This window comes from Triticum aestivum, chromosome 1A, assembly GCF_018294505.1.
Source record: "Triticum aestivum cultivar Chinese Spring chromosome 1A, IWGSC CS RefSeq v2.1, whole genome shotgun sequence".
NCBI lineage: Eukaryota > Viridiplantae > Streptophyta > Magnoliopsida > Poales > Poaceae > Triticum > Triticum aestivum.
This window is the reverse complement of record NC_057794.1, coordinates 132,989,788-132,997,516: the sequence shown is the minus strand read 5'-3', so window position 1 is coordinate 132,997,516 and position 7,729 is coordinate 132,989,788.

Sequence of the window (7,729 nt, the reverse complement as noted above, 5' to 3'; positions counted from 1 at the left end):
CTCCCGCGTCGTCCCGCCTCGCCTTTGCCTGCGCGCCCGTCGACGACCCCCATCCCCACGGCCGCCTCCACGCCCTGGCGCCGGCGCCCGCATCGTCCGAGCCCGATCGGGCGGGCGCCCACCCCATTTCGCCCAGCGCCCGTTAACCGCTCGCCTGCTATCCCCCTATGGGCCTATGACCAGTGGGCCCAGCCCCAGAACAAAAAAATAATTTTAAAAAAAATAATAATAAATAAATAAAGATATTAATTATTTAATTAATAAATTAATTAAATTAATTAACGTAACTAATTGTGTTTAATTAAACTAATTAACCTAATTAACTGCTATAGTTAACTTAACTAATCTGTTAACTAAACTAATTAACCTGGTTAGTTAGTTAGCAGTCAATGACATGTGGGACCCACACGTCAGCGACCCAGTCAACATCTCTGTTGACTGCTGACGTCATGCTGACGTCATGATGATGACGTCAGCATGTACTGTTCTGGATAATTTTGAATTAAATTAATTAAGAAAAATTCTAAAAATATTTAAAACTTTAGAAAATCATATAAAATAAACCATAGCTCAGATGAAAATACTTTATACATGAAAGTTGCTCAGAACGACAAGACGAATCCGAATATGCAGCCCATTCGTCCGCCACACATCCCTAGCATAGTGAACACACAACTTTCCCCCCGGTCCGTTTGTCTGAAAACGCGAAACGCCGGGAATACTTTCCCGGATGTTTCCCCCCTTCGCCGGTGTGACCTAATACCGCGTTAGGGCATACCTAGCTCCGTGTATTACCTCGTTATGTTTTGTGATGCCTTGTTTGCTCCATATTTACTGTTTCTTCCCCCTCCTCTTCTCTCGCTAGACACCGAGACCGACGCCGCTGCTACCCAGTACGACTATGTTGTTGACGACCTCGCTCTCTTGCCAGAGCAACCAGGCAAGCCCCCCCCTTGATCACTAGATATCGCCTACTCTCCTCTATACTACTTGCATTAGAGTAGTGTAGCATGTTACTACTTTCCGTTAATCCTATTCTGATGCATAGCCTGTCATTGTTGCTACAACTGTTGAAACCTTACCTGCAATCCTAAATGCTTAGTATTGGATGCTAGATTATCATCAGTGGCCCTACACTCTTATCCGTCCGCCATGCTATACTACTGGGCCATGATCACTTTGGGAGGTGATCACGGGCATATGATATATACTTATACTGTTACATTACTTATGATACTATTCGGAGATGGGGGCTGAAAGGGCAGGTGGATCCATCTCGATAGAGGTGGGCCTGGGTTCTCGACGGCCCCCGACTGTTACTTTGTGGCGGAGCAACAGGGCAGGTTGAGACCACCTAGGAGAGAGGTGGGCCTGGCCCTGGTCGGCGTTCGCAGATACATAACACGCGTAACGAGATCTTGGCATTTGATCTGAGTCTGGCCACGGGCCTGTACGCACTAACCATCTACGCGGGGACCGTTATGGGCACTCAATGTCGTGGTATCAGCCGAAGCCTTCGTGACGTCAGCGACTGAGCGGCACGCGCCGGGTTGGACCGCGTAACACAACTTCCTTTGTAATGGAGGTTGCTAGGTCTGCTCTCCGGTAGCGTACGCAACGTGCAGGTGTGCAATGGGCGACGGGCCCAGACCCCTGCGCCATAGGATTTTGACCGACGTGCTGACCTCTCTATTGTGCCTAGGTAGGGCTGCGACGTGTTGATCTTCCAAGGCCGGTCATGACCCAGGAAAGTGTGTCCGGCCAAATGGGATCGAGATTCGAATAGCCGTGTCCCTCGGTAAAAGGACGACCCGGAGTTGTACCTTGACCTTATGACAACTAGAACCGGATACTTAATAAAACACACCCTTCCAAGTGCCAGATACAACCCGGTGGTCGCTCTCTAACAGGGCGACGAGGAGAGGACCGCCGGGTAGGATTATGCTACACATTGCTACTTGGTGAACTTACCATCTACTCTCTTCTACTGCTGCAAGATGGAGGTTACCAGAAGCGTAGTCTTTGATAGGACTAGCTATCCCCCTCTTATTCCAGCATTCTGCAGTTCAGTCCACATATGATACCCTTATTCCATTTGATACCAATGCATACATATGTAGTGTAGCTCCTTGCTTGCGAGTACTTTGGATGAGTACTCATGGTTGCTTTACTCCCCCTTTTCCCCCTTCCTATACCTGATTTTTGCGACCAGACGTTTGAGCCCAGGAGCCAGACGCCACCGTCGACGACGACTACTACTACTCGGGAGGTGCCTACTACTACGTGCAACCCGCTGACAACGACCAGGAGTAGTTTAGGAGGATCCCAGGCAGGAGGCCTGCGCCTCTTTCGATCTGTATCCCAGTTTGTGCTAGCCTTCTTAAGGCAAACTTGTTTAACTTATGTCTGTATTCATATATTGTTGCTTCCACTGACTCATCTATGATCGAGCTCTTGTATTCGAGCCCTCGAGGCCCCTGGCTTGTAATATGATGCTTGTATGACTTATTTTATTTGTAGAGTTGTGTTGTGATATCTTCTAGTGTGTCCCTAATCTTGATCGTACACGTTTGCGTGTATGATTAGTGGACGGTCAAATCGGGGGCGTCAGAAGTTGGTATCAGATCCGACTGCCTTTAGGAATCCCCCTTTCACACTCCTTGGCCGAAGTTGAGTCTAGTCGATGAAAACTGTTTTACTAACATGGCTGTGCGGCCCATGGGCCCACGTCGCCATTGGGTGGTATTATGATCTTTTACTCCTCGATCCTTACTCTGGGACTCTGAACTCTCTTCTATTCGGGTTAAATGATTTTACTAAATTTGACTCTAGGTTCTCGTAACTACTTTCTCCCGGAGAGCCCCTTATTACAGATGAACGTCGGCTACACCACAAGATACTCTCCGATGTTATCCCAAGAACTTGTGCTCATTGCGTTTGCAATTCCCTTCCACCATCAACCCCTATAGATAACTACATGCACTTGCTATTCTTACATTCATCCCCAGTTGGTCTTGTTATTACAAGATACCCCAAAATACTCGTCGTTGTTTTGATAATGCTTTAAGCTTACTGCCTTGCTGTTCTTTGTCACCTGAATACCCCTATGGATAATTCTCGCACTTATCGAGTATCCACTCATCCCCCAGTTGTTCATGTGTTTCACAATGGTCTTTGAAATACTATTCGATCCTCCAAAAATCCTTAGTAGCTTATTGCTCTACAATACTTGTCTGCTTGCATTATGGATGTTTTCCATATGTCTGGAAATATTTGTTAGTATCCTTAGACACCGTCATTTTGATCCTATTGATTCAACATGAGTGCGAATGCACGCAATCATCAGTTGATCCTTTCAAATTATCTTTCTGGCTCAGACGTCATTTTTGAACATGAGCTTGTTCTCGACCAATCTGTTTGCCGTCAATTGTACCCTTAGGTCTATTGAACTTATCCACCCTCGATCAGAGCGCCTGCTTCTGATCCTTCTATTTGGAAATCATAATTCCTTTGATATCTAAGCATCGATGCATGCAAGTGTTCTATAATCTGATGCCCTTGCATCCTTTCTTCAACTGATTGTGTGCCGATGCTCATATCAGCTCCGCTATGGACCATCAGATCCTTTATTGGATTATTATTCGACAGTCTCCTCCTTATTCAATAACCTCGTGAGCCTTTCCTCTGATACATAATGCTTTTGGTAAATTGTATCCTCCGTTTTCTCAACCATGCTATGTTTTTGAGCTGGTGGTATTTACGATTGAAGCTTGTGGTATATGTTTCCACGATACCCTGACGGGTTGAACCTATGCCTTTCTTAATCTGTGTGAACCCGAAAGTTTTCATGGGTCATACTCCTCTGGTAATTCACCAGGTAGGTTTTGACACTGAAATCATTTTTATCTAGAGTAGTGAATGAAAGGTTATGCATTGAAGAAGTGGGAGTCGACCTTGAACTTGTGTTCATGCCCATGGACACGATGTATATCCTATCATGGAAGCTTCTTGTAATAATAACTATCCCCTTGATATAATATCATTTGGTATCTGTGAATTGATCCTTGCAATCGTGGTTCCGACCATATGTTCTTCTTTGATCCCATTTCTCGGGCAAGTTTAAGCACTTGTCTTGTATGGACCAATACACCAGTCCAACCTTTACTTTGATCTACCATCGAGTATTACACCCTGGTATCTCGGGAATATCATGGGACATCATAACTTCTTATGGGTTCTTCATAAACTATTATCACTCGCCGGATCCAATTGTTCCTAGGTTCTGGGTTGTCGTCAACCAAGAACACCGAATAGTGAATCAAGTCCGCACTCCGATTCAATAACTCTTAAGTAATTGTTGTTTCTTACGAGTTAATAATCATTAAAGTCATTCCTAGCCTGATCGGCTATATCATCATTGTGCTAAATTTTAACTGTGCCACCTGGTCCTTCTTCACGGAGCACAATTCTCGACGATGAGCTAAGCTTACGTTGATTTTCCTCATCATATCATTTCGGATTGGACCGCAAGCTTGATTTTGAGTTTGTGTCGTAACCATGGTTCCAATAACCTTCTGCTTATCATTCGTTTGACTAGATGTCATCACCGATTGATTACATCTTCACGAAATCTCTCGACAAATGTGTCATGATCATCATTAGCATTCCGAGCTCTTCGAAGATATCAATTGAGTTCATGATGAGAAATACCATCCTTGCCCTTGATGATTTGTGTTACCGTCGACCAATTTATTGACTTCCCTCCAACACAAACTTGTTCGTGTTTTGTGTTATACCTTGAGTCCTTGCTATCCAGCATTTGTTCTTCTTTAGCTTGGAGTATTACCATCTTTAATGCCAAGGAAGTCATGAGAATTTCACCACCTCTTAAGGATTCTTGATACAGGTAATACTTCTCACCATCACATTTCTTTCTTGGTCCCTGTGTTGGTTCTAACCGGGATACCAACAGGTGAACGGTGCTGTTTGGATTCTGCCCTTCTAGCAACCCTATTGCTTTGAAGTTAATGGTCGAACGTTCATTCTTTGACTATTCGCTGAATCACCGTTCTAACATTTGATCATGCTACCTAAGGCCATATTTTGGGCACCCTTTTCAACTAATGTTTAATTGTGTATGTTTTTCCTTGAGCGTACATCATTTTATCATTTGATCCAACAAATGTTATCTCCTTGTTCACATAACTGTGGAAATCCATCTTTTTGGATACCTCGTTGAATTATTGCTGAGTCCATCAACCACCTCCTCATCCTCTCCTTGGCTTAATGATGAATCCCTTCATGTATCCACAGTCTGACCTTTGCCTAAAGACCATGTCAATGCTACCTCGAAGCATGTCAGTGGTACTCCGATTTTCAATAAGAACATTTGAAGCACAATGCTAAATGTTTCTTGCTCGATTATCCAAACACCGTTGTATGGGTAAGGTCATGAAATTTCTCTCACCTTACCTAAAGAGTTTTCTACATTATATCCTATCATGGATATTATGTTCTGCTTGACCTTGGGAAGGATATACCCTTGAAATATGTGTGTAAACACATTTTCCTTTCCATTGATCTGTTTAATCTGATAAACATATTTTCTTTTCCATTGTTTGGTTTAACCTTTCTTGTGATCTATATGATCTATGCGGTAATATTCTCCTGCTTATGAAAACACCTCGGTGTACAATTCTGTCAGCAAGACCCTGTTACTATTGTAGATGACATTCTGGTAGCCACCGGTGGACGAGAACTTTGCCTATTGGTCCGCCTCGTTCAACGAGCAGGAAAATGGTTCTCTTCATCCCTCGCCCTTGGTACCGCTGTTGTTGACCGAAATAACCGACATACTATGCCATGCTTACATGGTCGTGCAAGACGTCACCGGCCTTCCTACTCTTAATCCACATGGTGGGCCCATAACCCACAGTTCCACGGGATCGAAACCTGACTCTCCTGTACACCCCTATTTCCAAAGTGAAAGAACATGCGGTGCCCCCATGTTTGGTTTTGGTAATTGATGACAATCTCTATGGACTAATGGTTGCCTTGAGTTATATTTGAAGGTTTTGTCCATAGGCTTTTCTTGGAGTACATGTGTTGGTTTCAAGGAGAGTTTGTGTCGACCAAGGTGCTATTCAAGGAATTACCTAAAGATTGGTCTTGTGAGAGGTCGATCAAGACTAAGTTCAAGAGTGAATCAAGTTGATCAACCCACAAAGCGTAGAAGATGTACCGAGAGGGATCAAGTGATCCCATGGTATGGTAAGCATTGTCAATTACGCTTTGTGTACTAACCCATGGTCTTTGTGAGGGTTCTTTGTGGGGTTAGGTTGCGGTGTGCAAGTTCAAGTGGAGCACCACGAAGAGATCAAATGCTTGAAGCTTGCCGTCCTTTGTGGTGACAATGGACTTGTGAAGATGTGCGGAAGAAAGGCTCACCCATAGTGGAGTATGGGGGAGCAATCAACTAGTCTTCATCGAGCCAACACAATCAAGAAAGGTGGTCCAACTTGAGGAAGTCAAGATCGTCATCATCTAGCTCAAGTGGACCATGTGCAAGGCAAAGGTTTGCCCTTGATAGGTTTTCTATTTTACCGGTCTCATGATGGTAGTTGGGAGACCGGGTTATAGGATCGATTACCGTACTATCAAGGGGGGCTCTCGATGAGTAGCTTGATCGTATCGTTCGTAGAGAGCTCAAACCATTGCATCCTTGCATCATCTTTCTTGGTTCTTGTTTGGTTCTCTTTGTGAGTCTTAGAGCTTACGTTCATCTTGTTGACAAGCTTGAGTTCATCGAAAACGGAGTTCGCTTGCATCTTCTATGATGTTTTTGATGTTGGAGGTTTTGCTGGTTCTTCTCGATTGGAGGTTTCACTCCTCTTTTTGTTGGCATACCTCCCCTGCCTCTTCTTACTATTACCAGTCGTTGTTTTGATGCTACTCGTCGTCTTGTTTCCAACAAGCTTGAGTTTGCTCAATTCGGAGCTCATATGCAGAAGTTATGGCAGTTCTTGTTCTCTTGAGTGTGGTTTTGTCAGGGTCCGCGTTGGAAAGGTTTGGGTGGATTCATCATGTACATGTCTCCTTCTTTCCCCTCCTTATTCCATGGAGCTTCCTCCGTTTTCTTGCCTCCCTTGTGTGGCTGCCGTTGTTGGTTGCGGTAGTACTGCTCCCAGGAAAGCGGTAGTACCGTAGGCATCAGCGGTAGTACCGTGCAGTGGAACGGTAGTACCGCTCCCCTGGAGCCGCACTACCACTGCCCACCAGGCTAGTGCCGCCCCTTTGCTGTAGTAGGAGCGGATGCAATTTTTTACATCCGCACCTACCGCGGTAGTACCGCTTTCGCCGTGCGGTAGTACCACGCTATGCGGGCAGGCAGTAGTACCGCCCCTCGGCAGTACTACTGTGTCGGGTTTTTGCTACTTCCGTTTCTTTGCGGAAGTAGGCACGGAAGTTTCCCTTTTCCACTGGCTGGGACTTTTGCCTCGCGGTAGTACCGCATGGGGGGCGCGGTAGTACCGCGCGTGCGGAGGTTCCGCCCCCAGCTCCTGTGCGTTTGTTTATCGGTTCTGTGCTGGGGTTGCGGCAGTACCGTGGGTCGGTACGGTAGTACCGCACAGCCGTGCGGTAGTACCGCTTGGATGCAAGCAGTAGTACCGCGCGGCCTTGCGGTAGTACCGCTGGCCAGGCGCGGTAGTACCGCTGGCCGCGGGCTGGT